Below are 17,328 nucleotides of genomic sequence, written 5' to 3' on the forward strand. Positions count from 1 at the left end.
ATGCTTGGTGGTAAATACAACTGTCCATGAGAGATACCTATGTTGGTTCTGAGTTGTATAGAAAACAGAATAAAACAAAGCTCTTTTTCTACCCTCATGACTTTAGGTCATTATGAATCTCAATGATTGGTTTAAATTACCTAATTATATGTTTATATTATGGTATAAAGATGTTTTAGTCTATTAATTCAGCATTTCTAAGCCAGCTCTATTCTTTATTTTTTGTTTATATTACAATTTTCAGCCAATGCTTCTATATGAAATAAATTAAATTTCCTGCATGTGAAGTTTCTAAGATTGTCTTAAGTGTGAAAAATACACACAGAATTGAGGCTCAAATTCTCTGAAAATGTATCCCACTTTACCCAAAGAAACATTTTACGATTGCTGGGAAAAATGAAGGAGAAACAAGTTTTAGCCCTGGATTCTCAGAATATTAGTAGAAAATGGAAATAAGCATACTTTGAGGTCAAAATATTTTTCTGGCTTCTGATTTATAAGAATTATAGATTTACCAGTTGATTTTATCAAGAAGGTAAATAAGCATCCATCACAGAAGGTATTTACTCTAATCATGAGATTCCAGAATAGTTATAATAGTCAGGGTAAAACGAAAAAATAAATTCAATGCCTCTTCTGTGTTTATACTTAATCTCAATATATCTGCTGAAGATGATGGGTTTTAAATTGACCCAGAGTTTCCTGGTGAGTTCTTTCAAAATCACAGATTTAATGGATTTTAGATAGTACCTGACTTATTCAGAGAGATGATTATTTGAAATTTGTTTCTGATTCAGGAGCCAATCATCACTAATGTATTATTACATGTATTATGATTATTATAGGAAATACTTATAGCTAATAATATATAGTCAGTATTTATTGTTATAGCTAATATTTATTTTCACTATTTATTAAGTTCATATATGCAAGTACTCCTCTAAGCATTTTCTGTATTTGTCAACATGTTGAATCTTCTCAGCCATCATCTTTTTAAAAAAGTTGTGTATTAATCTATTTTTCATCATTTTGTAAAGCATACACAAAACACCTGAAATTTTAACATTGCTCTTCTAGCAATTGAAGAGTGTTCATTTTCCATGGCTATCAAGTTAAGTTTGAACCAACGTTAGACAGTATTCTCTATAGGGAGAATTATCTCATGTCTGACTTCTGCAGCTGAGGCATGGCAGACTAAATTTCTTTCACAGGAAGTCCAATCAGCTGTTGAGGGCTTGTTTTACTCTAAGAGGCTAATAATATTTGGAGGCCCCTCTACACTAAAGACTGTCTCCTGAAATAATTAGTTGGGTCATTTTGTCTATTTTCTCTTTAAGAGAAAGAGCCTTACAGGCTTTCTATACCTTTCTACTTCCAGTTTCTTTCCAGTATTCATCTGTTTCCACATCCTCCAGAGGATGTTTGTGCAACAAAAATTTGATCAAATCTCTCTGTTCTCAGGAAAGAAAAGAGTTACTCTTTTTCGTGACACACAAGTCCCTTGATTGTTTGCTTCCTACTTATCCTATGCCCATTTCTGTGCAGATTTCCCTCCTCATACATGCACATGTAACCTTTGAAGTACAGCAGTAATGAATCATTTGTTGTTCCTCAAACATATCTTTGCACATGCTGTTCCCTCTGCCTAGAACACCATCTTCCTTCTTTTTGCCTCACAAACTCCTACTACATCTTCAATGCACAGATTAGATGGTCTCCTCTATAAGCACTCTATCCAAGCCAAGTTAAGCATCCTCCCCTTCCTTCAACATTTTATATATCTTGCATACATCTTCAATATAGTACTGATCATCCTGCATGGTAATTTTCTCCTCACTAAACTCTAAAATCTTTAAGGCTGGGACATGTTCCCTTTCCTCTAACACAAAGGCTGTCACACACACTGGCTCGATGACTTAATTCTCTGATCACCTTCTTCTCCATGAAGATTCAAACATTTGCCAGAAACCTTAAAAGAAGGGAAAACAAGAACAAAATCAACGGAATTACTATTTTTTTCCAATCAGGTATGGCCTATATATATAATTTTGTTGTCTGCCAAAAGATTTTAGCATTTTAGGCTTAAATTTCATTTCCTATTTTAGACCATACCCCAGCACATAAGTTGTCAGATCTGTTTTGTAAAGGCTGGTATTTCTTAAGTGCTCCATGAAATTTTAGTTAGAAATAAAATGCAAGGCCTTAGGGAAAATTGAATCCAAGCTTCTGACTTCTCTTAGCATTTAAACACTAGTTCATAATCTTGGAACATTTTCCTATTTGAATCTTGGTGTTATGATCCAGAACTTTGTTGACCCACAGCATTCTCCAGTTCTTGGAATGACTAAATCCCTTTCATTTTTCTGGTGTCTGCGACCTCTATTTTTGAATTTCAGAATGGCTATCCTTTTGTCAGTGGAAGAGGCATTGTTCTTATGTGTTGTCTCTTTTCCTGCTAATTCTTACTGTCAGTTTTTCTCCATAAGGAAGAAGGGTACGTAGTTTATAATTCTCAGCTCAGAGGACATCTAGTATTAGAAAAATGAGATACTGCTACTTACTAGTTAAAAATAGAGTTGCTAGTCGAGATTTTTCTTATTCTACCCTACAGAAATGAACACTGTTCACTTCTAGCTACTACACCTGTATAACAAGATGTAAAAGACAGAAAGGCAGGCTCACATAGACACCAGCGCTTTAGTTATTAGCGGAATAGCAATTTCTTTCCCCAATGTGAGCATAGCCTTCCTAGGAAATTGTGTGCTTTTTTTTAAACCAGTGCCTTTAAATATAACCAATCTTTATTTAAAATATGTTAAAATAACTAATTGTCCCTTTTGCTAATTATGATAGAAATAAGAATCATCCTTTCTTTGCCAGTCCTGGCCCCACGCACTTTTTTCTCTTTTTACTTTTAGATAAATTGCAAAAACCAGGCTGCTTAGTACTGAAGACCTGACTATTGGTGCATATTAGAGAAGACAAAGCCTCTAACAACATCACGGGTTTGGGAATTCTGATCACTTCACGGTACAATTAGCTTTCCTGTTACTTGGCCAGACTGCTCACCCCATGCATTTTTGTCTGTTGGAAACAAAGAGAACTGGGCAAGGAAATGCACTGATGGCTCAGGACCAGTCTCTTGGTCGAGGGACTGAATGAACAACACAAGTATCTATTTTACTGGCAGTAAAGATAATAATATATCCCTAGGACTGAAATAGCTTTAGTTACAGTGCTTTTTTCACGTCTATTTTATTTCAGCTTCAAATAAAACCATGGGATAGATGGGGTGAGGTGTACCCTCACTCTCCCAAAGAACAACTTAGCTCCCAGAAACTAGTCTATTCTCTGTATTAAAAATAGAAGAAACAAATATTTGAATTATGTAAAAGAGCCAGGATTCAAACTCAGGCAGCTTGGCTCCAGAGTCTGGGCTACCGACCTCCACACTATCTCCCGTCTCATCAAAGCAGCTGTCTTCTAGACACATAGCACAGGCATCCATCCATGCATTGCAGACCAGCTGAGCACCCATGTGGAAACAGCACTGAAGCTGCAGTGTTTCAGAATCACAGCAAAGCCTTTTGCTGACATGAAGTAAAAATATCTAAGTGGTGGGCTTTACTCTTCTCCCAACTCTTGTTATTTCCTCCTGCCTTTTCTCATGGCTTTTCACATTAGAAGCCAAGAATAATGAATGTAAAGTGAAGAATAAACAACAACAAAATAATCCCAAGAAGGCCTTTTAAAACAAACTTGCTGGCAGGTGTATGGATGAGCATTCTTACTCCTGCAAAAGGGCAAATTTCCCATTAAGTGCACCTAGAACAGAGAAGCAGCATAGAGTAGTGGCAAAAAGCTTAGCTAGGCTCTGGAGCCAGGCTACTTGGGGTTCAAGTTTAATCGGGCAGCTTTAGACAATTCATAACTTCTCTGTGTCTTATTTTCATGTCCTATAAAAGGAGATGATAACAATAGTACTACTAATTTACTATAAAATAATGTGAGCCAATACATGTAGAACATTTAGAATAGAAGCTGACTCACAGTAAATCCTCAATATGTGTTTGCAGTTGTTTTACATAATGAGATAACATACATAAATGCTGGACACATAGTAGCTGCTCAATAAATGTTAGCTACCTTCTATTTTCTTTGAGTTTGATCACTGGAAAGACTCACATTCTATGAAAAGTATGTGCCTTATGTCAGTCACCTTGATGCTAGGATAAACAGATAGTTATTACATTTTGAAGGCTTCAGTCAGTTTCTTTGTCTTTTTTCTTAAACTCAGTCCAGAAGTTTTCCTTCATCCTTCCCAAATGTCATTTTCCTTCTTAGAAAATATAATTAACTGCTGCCTCTGCCAAATCATCTTACTCACCTTAACTGTTTCATCAGAGTTTCACCAAGTAACACCTATTAAAGCAGGTAGTATTTTCTCTAATGTATTTATCCTCTCTATGTGGTCACAATAAGAAGTCATGTCTCTTAAGTTTTAATTTCTCTCATCTCAAAGGACATTTCTCTAAATGATAAACTCATTTTCTCCACCAGGCTATAAATTCCAGAAGTACATGGATATTCAAAGCTATCTCCCCACTATCTGGCAAAATGCTTAAAATGTAAATATTTACTGAAGAAATCAGTGAATGCTGAAGAAATGAATAGTTTAAAAAGAAGTATTCCCCCCTTAACTCAAACTTAATTAAGAGATATCTTAAATTGATCAGAATATTAGCTGCCTTCTACTTTTAAAAGAGTACATTAATTTTAGTTACCTAAACTAATATTATGGATTTATTTTAATACAATTAATGACACTTTTCAGACAACATCCTGAAGTAACACATTTATCTCAATCTCCTAGGACTCCAATGGCTATGCAATATATAAGAAGACTGATATTAAGAACATGCCAAAATTAAAGTACTACAGAATTTTACCTCCTCAGGATCACCATGGCATTACAATATAGAGCAGGTTATTGGCCTTCAAACTGGCTATCCCCACTGCCTAGAACTCTAGCCAGATGCCAGAATGGCTTATTCCTTCACCACCTCCAAGTATCTGTTTAAATTTTACCTTTTCAGAGAGGCATTATCTGATTATTCTATCTAAAATAAGTTACTTCCCTCCCCATCATTCTACATTTCCTTTTTCCACTTTAATTTTTAAACTTTTTGAACTAGGATTATTGAGGTATAATCAACCTACAACAAACTGCACATATTTAAAATGTACTCTTTTTGATATCTGATGCATGTATACATGTCTGTGAAACCATCATCACAATCAAGAAAAAGAATATATTCATCATCCCCAAAAGTTTCCTTTAGCTTCTTTATAATCCTACCAACCTTATCCTCCTACCCCCAGGAGCCTTTGATCTGTTTTCTGTCACTATAGATAAGACATACATAAGTTCTCTCTAGAACTTTATATAAATGGAATAATAAAGAATGTATTCTTTTGGTCTGGGTTCTTTCACTGTGCAAAATGATTTTGACATGTATCCATGTCTTGTGTGTATGAACTATTCATTCCTATTTATTGGTGAGTAATATTCAATCATATAGATATACCACAACTTGTTTATCCATTTGTCTGTTGATGGACTTTTAGGATGTTTCTAATTGTTGGCTATTACAAATAAAGCTGCTGTGAACATGCATATACAAGTCTCTGTATGGTGCATGTTTTTATTTCTTTTGGGTAAATATGTAGCAGTAGAATGGCTGGGTCATCTAGTGGATCTATATTTGGCTTTTTAAGCAACCATCAAACTGTTTTCCAAAGTGGTTATAACATTTTCTATTCTCATCCAGCAAGGAATGAGAGTTTCACTCAATTTGCATCATTGTCGCCATTTGGTATTCTCAGACTTTTTAATTTTAGACATTCTAACAAATGGTATCTCATTGTCATTTTCCTAATGACTAATGATGTTGAGCACCTTTTCAAATGTCTCTTTCCCTTGTGTATATCTTCTCTGCTTCTGTTCAAATCTTTTGCCCATTTTTAAAAATTGATTTGTTTCCTTATTACTGAGTTTTGAGAGTTCTTTATATATTCTGGATACAAATTTGTTATCACATGATTCACAAATGTTTTATTCTAATCAGCGGCTTGTTTTTCACTCTCTTAATATTGTATTTCAAAAGGAAGTCTGAAAATTTTAGTTGTTTATCATTTTTATTTTATAATTGTACTTCTGATACCTAACCTAAGGTTAATACATTCCCTAAATTTTTTCCTAAGTTTTCTTCCAGAAATTTTGTAGTTTTAGATTGTATAGTTAGGCCTATGATACAGTTTGAGATAATTTTTATATATGGTAAAACAGATGGATTAAATTTTGCATGTAGGTCTTCTATTGTTCTAGCATAATTCATTGAAAGTATCTCCTTTCTTTACAGAACTGACTTTTCACCTTTGTCAAAAATCAATTGATCCTCTGTGTGTCACTCTATTCCTGAACCCTCTACTTTGTTTTATTGATCTGTTTGTCTATCTTGACACCAATATCCTATTGTGTAGATAACCGTGTCTTTATAATAAGTGTTAAGTCAGCTAGTATGCATTTGTGAACTTTGTTCTTTTTTCAGAGTTGTTTTGATTATTCTGGATCATTTGCATTTCATATGAAATTTAGGAGAAGCTTGACAATTTCTACCAAACAAAGCACCTGCTGGGATTTTGATTAGGATTAAATTAAATTTATAGACATATTTTAGAAGAACAGATCTGTTAGCAATGTTGACTGTGCCAATTTATTAACATAGTATATCTTTCCATTTATTTAGATCCTGTATGATTTTTCCCAGCAATATTTTATAATTTTAAGTGTATGGGTCTGACACATCTTTGGACAGTTTTATTCCTTAGAATTTCATAGCTTTGGTGCTGTTGTAAATTATGTTGGCATTTATTTCAAATTCCTATTGTTTATTGTTAGTGTAGAGAAACACAATTGGTGTTTTTATATTGATCTTATATCCTGCAACTTTGCTAAACTCACTTATTATTTCTTGTAGCTTTTATGTAGTTCTCATAGGATTTTATACGTAGAAAATCATGTCATGTGTGAATATAAGCCAGAAGTACTTCTACTTCTTCCTTTCCAATATGAATGCATTTTATTTCTTTTTCATAACTTACTACACTAGCTAGAACCTCCAGTACAATGTTCAGTAGATGTGTTGAGATTGGACATTCTCGTTTTATTTCTAAACTTAACAGAAAAGCATTCAATCCTTCACAGTTAAGTATGGTACTAACTGTAAGTTGTTTATAAACGCCTTTTTTATCGGGTTTAAGAAATTTCTTTCGAGTTCACTGAGAGTTTTTATGATAAGTAGAGTTGGGTTTTGTCAAATGATTTCCTGCATCTACTGAGATGATTATATGGTTTTTCTTTATTCGTTAATCTGATGAATTACATTAATTGATTCTCCCTTGTTTAAGAAACCTTGCATTATTGGGGTAAACCTCATTTAGTCATATCATATTACCTTGTATATATTGTTGACTACTATGTGCCAAAATTTTGTCAAGAATTTTTACATCCATGTTTATGAAAGACACTGGTACATATAGTTTTCTTTTCTCATAATGTTTTGATCTGATTTTGGAATCAAAATAATGCTAGCTTCATAAAATGAGTTGACAAATATTCTCTTTCTTCAACTTCCTGGAAGAGTTTCTGTAGAATTGCTATTATTTCTTCATTATATGTTTGGTAGAATTTATCACTAGAGCCATTAAGGCCTGGGGTTTTGTTTTGTATGAAGATTTTAACTGCAAATACAATTACTTTAATAGATAGAGAGCTAGTCAGTTATGAACTTTTCTTCATGAGTAAGGTTTGTTACCTTGCATCTTTCAATGAATTTGTCATTTCAAAGAGTTGCTGAATTTACTGACACTAACAGTTACTTGTAACATTACTTTATTATCCTTTTCATATCCACAAAATCTCTTGGGCTGTCAATTCTCTCATTCCTGGTATTGATTACTGCTTTATTCCCCTTTATTTCCTGGTCAGCCTGAAGAGAGATTTACCAGTTGAACTAATCATCTCAAAAAACAGCTTTTGGTTTCATTGATTTTTCTCTATTGATTTTTTGTTTCATTTATTTATCTTCTTATCTTTATTTCCTTACTTCTGCTTACTTTTTTGGAACTATTTTTCATCTTATTCTCATTTCTTAAAGTGAATTCTGAGGAAAATAATTTGAAATTCTTGTCATTTCTAAGGTAGGCACTGTTCCTCACTAGTATAGTGGTGAGTATTTCTGCCTGTCTAATATAGGCATTTAGTGCTATACATTTATCTCCAAGTACCACTTTACCTGCATTTCACAAATTTTGATACACTGTTTTCATGATTAATCAGTTTAAAATATTTTCTGAATATATGAAAAATTATTCTAACTAAACTACAAACAAATGAAAACAGAAACCCCAAGATGAAGATAGTTACAGGGATGTGAAATAGTGGTAACCAATGAATCTTCATAATAATTAAATCTAAACTGAAATGTATAAACCAACTGGGAAAGTGCAACATAAATACTAAATTAACGCTCTTCAAAGAGAAGGAATGCATTACGAGGAAGTTCTAGTAATCAACTAAGAAAAAATGTACTAAGTTACTATCAGCAAAACCTAGGAACTGGTTGGGAATAAGGCAGATGGGTAAAGGAAAAGCATTCCAGAGATCACATGTGGTTATCAGAAAAAGAGAACAAAGAAGGAAAAACATTCTGAGGGTCTAACTTTATTGGAGTAGGAAGGATATATAGCATTTTTGAGAGTGAAATAACTGGTAACTAACTTATTTTCAAATAATCATAGAAAAGTATATATCTGATCATTAGAGCAGGGAAAAATAAAGTAACTCTGAAAAAAAAAATGGAGAAAGATCTCAGAGTCTCAAAGTTAAAAAGAGAAAAATAGAATGAATAAGAATGTCACCAGAGTACCAAAACTGAAGAAAAGAAAAATGAGGAAACAACAATATAAATAAATATTAACATAAAATAAGATGGAATGGTTAAAATCAAGAGTAATTATCATTACCTCAAATTGTATGTGCCTATTAAAATGTAAGCTACTACAGATTGTATATTTTAAAACTTCAGATTTAAAAAAATTATAGCTATGGGCTACTTATGAGACACATTTTTAAATGGTCATTTTTAAGGTTAAAAATAATGTGGTGGAGACCAGAAACATGCATAAAAAGAAAAATTGATCAAAAATCCAACAAATGTCTAGTATCTAGACTATAAAACAGATTTTCAAAACTCAGCAAACAAAAGCAATCCAATGAAGAAAAGAGCAAAAGACATGAACAGACACTTTAACAAAAAGATACAGGCAATAAGATTTTGTTCAACATAATTAGCCATGAGAGAAATATAAATTAAAACCACAGTGAAATATCAGTGCATACCTATAAGAATGACTACATTTTAAAAAATTGATAACACCGAATGCTAGTGAAGATTCAAAGAAACTGAATTATTTGCATACTGTTAATGGGAATGTAAAATGGTACAGCCACTCTGGAAGAGAATGGGTAAATGGTGTGGTACAGTCATGGAATACTACTCACCAATGAAAAAATAAGCTACTGACACACTGAATAATTTGTATGGATTTCAAAGGAATTCTGCGGAATGAAAAAAAGCCAATTCCAAAAGGTTACGTAGTATATGATTTCATTCATGTAACATTCTTGAAATGATAAAATGATAGAGAGGGACAACAGATTAGTAGTTGCTGGGGGCCAAAAAAATGGGAAAGGGAGGAACATGGCTATGGCCGTAGAAAGGTACCAGGAGGGATTCTTGTGATGATGCTGTCTGTGTCTTGACTGTGAGGATGGTCACACGATTTGCATGCGTGATAAAATTGTATAGCACTAAACACACACACACATATACATACACAGTGCATGTAAAACACATGAAATATAAACAGGGCCAATGAATTTTTTGCAGTGCCAATGACCTGGCTGTGATATTGTGATACTATTCTAGACACCCAGGATATCACAACTGGAAAAACTGAATAAAATCTATACAGAATCACTCTCTCTATTGTTTCTTATAAATTCATGCAAGTTGACAATTATTTCAAAATAAAAATCTTTTAAAAATATAATAAAAGGAAGGATATCAGGCAAAAATATCCTAGAGCTATCAGGCAATAAATAAATAAATAAATAAATAAACTGTGGTTTATCCATATTGTGGACTATTATGTAGTTATTTTTTAAAAGTTGAAAATACCTAAAAATAACTATTTTAACTTTATAGAAATAACAATAAATTAGAACTCATTTACTTAGTGGAATGTTTAGAAGATGTAAAATTAGCAAACTAAGGTTCAGAAAAGTGAGTAATATAATTTCATTTTGATGAAACCATGCCAAAAATACTCTCCCATATATGTGTATATCCAAACATATCTGCCTTTGTGTATGTGTGTGTATGTGTGTTATTTTAAAATGGGTAAATATATGTGAATATACTTACCAGTTTATTAACATGAATAACCTTACAGGAGGATGGATGGTGCAGATTGCAGGATGGGAATGGAGGAAGGAAGAAAACTAGAGAAAAAAAAAAAACAGAGCACCAAAACTACCAGTATATATGAAACAATCCCAATGTATACTTATATACAATTATGTATGTGAATTTTGTTCTTGTAAATTTAAAGAAATTTTGACTTGTTTTTATTGTTATTTTATATCATTAATCGATAATTTTAAATCTACTGATATACTACTTATAATACATGTATATAATCTAAGTAACCAATTAAAAGGTACAATTCAGTTGTTTTTAGTATATTCACAGAGTTGTGCAACCATCATCACTATTTTAAAATATTTTCATCACCCTAAATCCATTAATAGTCACTTGCTGCAGTTCCCTTCTCCAGCCCTAGTAAACCCCTAATCTATATTCTGTCTTTATAGATTTGTCTGTTATTGACCTTCTATTTATACAGAATTACACAATATATGGTATTTTATAACTAGCTTTTTTTTCACTTGGCATGATGTTTTCAAGGTTTATGCATTTTGCAGCATATATCAGAGCACTTCATTTATTTTTATTGTCAAGTAATATTCAATTGTATGGATGCATTACATTGTATTTATCCTCTCAAGGATGTAGCCTTGGCCATGTGCACAGTTTTGGGATGGCAGTGGTTATAGCAGGGCTCTCTTTGTCTCTTTTCCTAATCTTTCTGTTGTCTGTCTCATTTGATATCACATCCAGATATTAGAATCCAGTAATTGCCTGCTGATTGCTCTATTGTTTTTGACAATTTCTGAGCTATAAATTGCTCCAGAGTCTGCTCCAATTAAATTTGGGAAGGAGGAATTTTTGAAGCTAGTATTTGAAGTTGCTGTTGTTGTTGTTGTTGTTTTCCTCATGAGAGGTCTTCTTAACTGTCTTTCTCTGTTTCTCTAAAACTAGCTAACCTACCATTTCGCTTATTTCCCTATTGTAGCTATTAGCCACTTTTTAGTATCTCCGTTGGGTTTTTCGGGGGATTTTTTGTTTTGTTTTGTTTTTTTAGAGACAGGGTCTTGCTCTGTCACCCAGGATGAAGTGCAGTGGTGCAGTTATAGCTCACTGCAACCTTGAGGTCCTCCCATCTCAGCCTCCTAAGTAGCTGGGACAATAGGCACATGCCATCATCTCTGGCTACTTTTTAATTGTTTATAGAGATGGAGGTCTTGCTATGTTGCCCAAGCTTGTCTCAAACTCAAGCGATCCTCTCACCTTGGCCTCCCAAATTGCTGGGATTACAGAAATGAGCCACTGTGTAACCTCCGCTGATTTTGATAACACACTAGGCTTAAACTTCCTCACACTCTGTGTCAAATAAATTCAGTTCCACAAACAAACAAAAAGTTCCATTTGTTTGTGGAACTGAGTTTATTTGACACAGAGTGCTCATGGATTGAAAGAATTAATATGGTTAAAATGGTCATATTTCCCACGACAATCTATAGATTCAATGCTATTCCTATCAAACTACCAACATCAGTTTTCGCAAAACTAGAAGAAAATTTTCCAAAATTCATGTTGAATCAAAAAGAGCCCAAATAGCCAAAGCAATTCTAAACAAAAAGAACAAAGCCAGAGGCATCACATTACCTGACTTCAAACTATACTATAAAGCTACAATAATCAAAATAGCATGGTACTGGTAAAAACAAGACACATAGACCAATGGAAGAGAATAGGGAACCCAGATATAAAGCCACACACCTACAGCCATCTGATATTTGACAAACCAACAAAAATAAGCAATGGGAAAAGGACTCCCTATGCAACAAATGGTGCTGGGATAGCTGGCTAACCATATACAGGAGAATGAAACTGGACCCCTACCTTTCACTATATAGGAAAATTACTTCAAGATGGATTCAAGATTTAAATAGAAGACCTCAAACTATAAGAATCCTAGAAGAAAACTTAGAAAACACCATTTTGGACATTGGCCTTGGGGAAGAATTTATTGCTAAATCCTCAAAAGCAATTGCAACAAAAACAAAAATTGATGAGTGGGACTTAATTAAACTAAAAAGCTTCTGCAGAGCAAAAGAAACTATCAACAGAGTAAACAGGCAACCTACAAAATGGGAGAAAATATTTGCAAACTATGCATCCAACAAAGGTCTAATACCCAGAATCTATAAGGAACTTAAATAATTGAACAAGCAAAAATAAATAACTACATTAAAAATGGGCAAAAGACATGAACAGACACTTCTCAAAAGAAGACATACAAGTGGCCAACAAACATGTGAAACAATGCTCAATGTCACTGATCATCAGAGAAATGCAAATCAAAACCACAATGAGATACGATTTCACACCAGCCAAAATAGCTATTACTAAGAGGCATAATAGCTGCTGCCAAGGCTGCAGAAAAAAGGAGATGCTTATAAACTGTTTGTGGGAATGTCAGTTAGTTCAGCCTCTGTGGAAAGTAGTTCAGAGATTTCTCAAAGAATTTAAAACAAACTACCATTTGACCCAGCAATCCCATTACTGGGTCTATATCCAAAAGAAAATAAATCATTCTACCAAAAAGATATCTGTGCTCATATGTTCATTGCAGCACTATTCATGGTAACAAAGACATGGCATCAGCCTGGGTACTCACAAGTGGTGGATTGGATAAAGAAAACATGGCATATATATATGTATATATATATATATATATATATATATATATATATACACCATGGAATACTATGTATCCATAAAAAAGAAAAAATTATATCCTTTGCAGCAACATAGATGCAGCTGGAGACAATTATTCTAAGGGAATTAATGCAGGAACAGAAAACCAAATACTGTGTGTTCTCACTTATAAATGGTAGCTAAATATTGGGTATTTGTGGACATAAAGAAGACCTCAGTAGAAAGTGGGGATTACTGGAGTAGACAAGAATAGAGGGGGACAGGGATAAAAAACTAACTATTGGGTACTGTGCTCAGTACCTGGGTGATGGGATCATTCATGCCCCAAACCTTAGCATTATGCAATATGCCCAGGTGGCAAACCTGCACATATACTCCCTAAATTCAAAATAAAACTTGAAAACAAAGAAATAAGTCAACCCCTTGGAGAAAAGCTTTAGAGCTTTCTGTTCTTATAAACTGACTCTCTCTTTAAGCAAAATCTTTGAGCCACTCTTCCAGGTAAGGGGCAGAAATGATAGCCTCTGGTCTTCTTAGTTTACCTTTCTGAGCATGGAACCTCTACCCTATATGTGAGCAGCTGAGAGCAGTCAAGATCCCAATATTTTTGGCCTGACCCAGCTGGGATAAACTTTCTACTCTATGAATGGGGTCTGGATAGAAGAAGGGAGCCCCTGACCTCTCAGCCACACTCACCAGGAATTGAACCTCTAAAATTTAGATTTAGAGGAAATTGGAAATGCTGGCCTGCTCCTTTTGATGAGATCCCATATTGCTTGGTTGAGATTTGAGGAGAAGGGGAGCCCCCTTCTCTTGGACACACCCAACCAAAGTGGAGCTTCTATGGAGATGAGTTGCAGGAGAAGTAGGGGCCCAAGGGCAGCCATGGCTCAAGTGCTACAGAATCTCAGAAGCTCTGTTCTTGCCAAGTTTTAGTGTCTGCTTTTGGAATAAATATTTTTTCATTATATGCTCTTAGGACACTTTGCAAAGACTTTGATGGCTGGTTTTCATTGGTATTGTTTTTGGTTTTTGATTGTATGTGGTTTTTTGATTGTTTATAATTTTCAACAGTTAAGTTTTTTGGCTGGGGCTTGGACCTGTGGAGCTCTTCACACTGCCATTATGGGAGTAAAATTCATAGAATTATTTTTTGAAAAGACTGTGCCAAAGAAAACTCCTGTTTTCATGACATACTCTGAGCTTCAGTTTCCTTATGGTAAATGGGGACAATAATTCACACCATGCTGCCTAGGACATGGCAGCCCTGAATAATGGTCAGTTTATTCTTTCCCTCCTCTTGTCTCACTTTTGGGACTTAAAGACATTCTAGTTGAATAAAGGTTCCTGCCTAATTAGTGTGTTTTTATGCTTTAAGAATTTTAAAACTCCATAATAGTGTTTTAGGTTAAGAGAGTAATATATTTAAACACTATTACAGAATGATCTTCAGAACTGAACCAGGATTCTTTTAGAGGTTTGACTGATAAGAAAATGCTTCAGCAAAACCACAAACAAACAACATGACTCAGGGTCTCTTTTTTCCTACTTTCTTCTCTTTTATGCCTCCCTCTACCCTATCCTCTCCTAGCTCACTTCCTCCATATTATAACATTTTGTCAACATGTAAAAATTATTGAATAAAATTGAATGATTAAACAACTACAAGAATAAAACTCAGGCAGTCTATATAAATTTTGTAAAGCAGTTCATAACCAGTATTTTCTCTGAGTTGTGTTCTTATATAGCAGTCTGAACCTTGAAATAATTTCGACCACATATATACTCTCTTTTCTAATATATAATTTTTATTTTTATTGATCTAAGGGGTACAAGTACAGATTTGTTACGTGGATATATACATAGTGGTGAGGTCTGGGCTTTTAATGTGCCCAACACCCAAGTAGTGTACACTGGACCCACTATGTAATTTCCTGTCCCTCACCCTTCTCTCACCCTCCCCTCTTCTGAGTCTACAATGCCTATTAGTCCAATCTCTATGTCTGTGCACACACATACTCTTTCTCGCCTCTCCCTCTTTCCTTCTCTCTCTATTAAGAAATGAGAATCTCAAGAAAGCCATTCCAATATCATTTATTCATTTAGTTATTCATGCATTTACTTACAAAGTTGGTTTAATAAGTAGGATGTGTATGGTGCTCTGCCAGGCATTTGGCCCTGGTTTGCATTTTAAGAGATGATGAAACAGATTTGAAGAGCTGGCCAATCAGCATATGCCTTGCCAAGCCAAAAAGTTATTGTCATGTTTGCTCAATTTCCATGTAGCATATTCAACTAATTATAATTTAAAATGACCAGGAGGAGCACTGTGGCTGTGATCCTAGGAGAAGCAATAATTGAGATTTTCCTATTCTTCCACTTTGTAACAGCTTTAGAGCTGGCCAGGGACAAATACTATGTTGTTTCCAGCTTCTCCTACAGGTAATGTTGAGCAACTGAAATCTATTAAAATTGATTCATAAACTACCACACACTCGTTGATCTTCCTTAAAAATCCAGGACCAACCAGCAACAAAACATAATCAAGTACAATACAGTCTACCCAGGGCTGCTTATTCAAAAAGAGGATGAGGAGATGAGCTAAAAGCCAGATCTGAAAATTCTGTTTAAAACACAAGTTATCTTCTTTTAAATAAATAATTTAGAGACTTTGGATAGAGTTAAAACATTTTTTTTGAATTTGAAAATAGAAGAATTTTTTGTACTTTGGACTGTGAAATTACATTATTTTGTTTACCAGCTATGTACTGAATCTTCACTATGTGCAATATTAGCAAAGCATATTCCCTGCTTTCAAGAAGTAAGTCAGACACAAATTACTAAAATTGAAGGCAGAAAATATCTGTTACAATAGAGGGTCTAAAAATGCCATTTAAGACAGAGAAGAAAAAGATTTATTCCTGTTAGAGAAGATTAGAAGAGATTTCATAAAGGAAATAGCATCTGATTCAAAGCCAACAAATTGACAGAAATGTGAGGACATAATAAAACCAGCCAAAGCACATTACAGGCTGCCTTTAGATACCAGTAAGTAATCCTGCCTGGCTAGAGCAGTGGAAAGGGGAAAATCAAGTTAGATGATCTGCAGTCAATCATGAAGACCCCAAAATGTCCTCAGAGGAGTTGGGAGTTGATTTTGAAGATAACAGAAAACCACAGAAGGGTTTTGAAATAGGGAGTAGTAATCAAAACTGTGTCTTAAAGGGATTATTCTGACACCATGCATAAAATTGATTTTTTAAATATTAGAGGTAGAAAGACCAATACAGAAGTCATTCTTCCTCTAGACTAGGTGGGCCAGAACTACGAGAACAAAATCAATGTAGGCAGCAGTTCTGTAAATATGAAACAGGAAATAGAATAATGGGAATGGATCACACTGGGAAGAGGGATGATAGAACTTGGGGACTGATGTCAGCAGTGAAAGAGGAGCAGAAGATGTTTTGAGGTTTAATGTCTGAGTGCCAGGAAAGTTGACAATGCCCTTAAAAAGATAAAGGAAGCAGAGAAAGATGAAATTTGAGAAAAAAAGAAAAGCGATGTTTCATTTATTCAATAAATTCGTATTAGGCACTTACTATGTGCCAGGTGGCTGCTCTGGGGGGATGAGAGAGTTATCTTTAAATTTTAAAGCTCTTTATGGAAGAGGCACTGTTCCAATCTGTTCTTCTCCAAAGGCAGAGCTGGAGCAGTGAGTAGAAGCAAGGTAGGAAGTGAAATATCTTTCTAATACATTGAGGTTTCGTGAGAATTAGTAAGAGCTCTGTTACAGGCAGTATTCAAGTAGAAGTTGGAAGATAATCTTCTAGGAACATTGTAGCCAGCGATGCCTACGTTAGGAAAGAGGTTAGACTAACCTTTCTGCAAGCTTTAGAGTCTATTTTTCTGATGATCTAGTCCTGTGGGTTCTATTCTTAATCCCTGGTTTCTCTCAATTATTAAATAAATTACTCAGTCTATCTGCCATTCAGTAAAACTCACACATTTACATCTGTTATTCTTGAATTATTTTGGGTTAGAACTCATCTTTTTTATTTAAAAAAAATCTACACAGTTA

The 17,328-nt window shown here is 34.3% G+C and overlaps 1 protein-coding gene across 20 annotated transcripts in view; it reads left to right on the forward strand.

Moving 5' to 3' along the window:
* Window positions 1-17,328, forward strand: part of ANKS1B (ankyrin repeat and sterile alpha motif domain containing 1B) — a 1,271,383-nt gene that overhangs the window by 808,603 nt on the left and 445,452 nt on the right. The window contains exon 1 of one of the 20 annotated variants that reach the window (XM_074402373.1): window positions 3,014-3,030. The exons of the other annotated variants lie outside the window; for them this stretch is intronic. The gene's annotated coding sequence lies outside the window, so the exon portion shown is untranslated. Of the gene's footprint in view, window positions 1-3,013; window positions 3,031-17,328 lie in introns of those variants that run through there. 20 annotated transcript variants of the gene reach the window in all.

Source organism: Saimiri boliviensis, chromosome 7 (assembly GCF_048565385.1).
Source record: "Saimiri boliviensis isolate mSaiBol1 chromosome 7, mSaiBol1.pri, whole genome shotgun sequence".
NCBI classification, from domain to species: Eukaryota; Metazoa; Chordata; class Mammalia; order Primates; family Cebidae; genus Saimiri; species Saimiri boliviensis.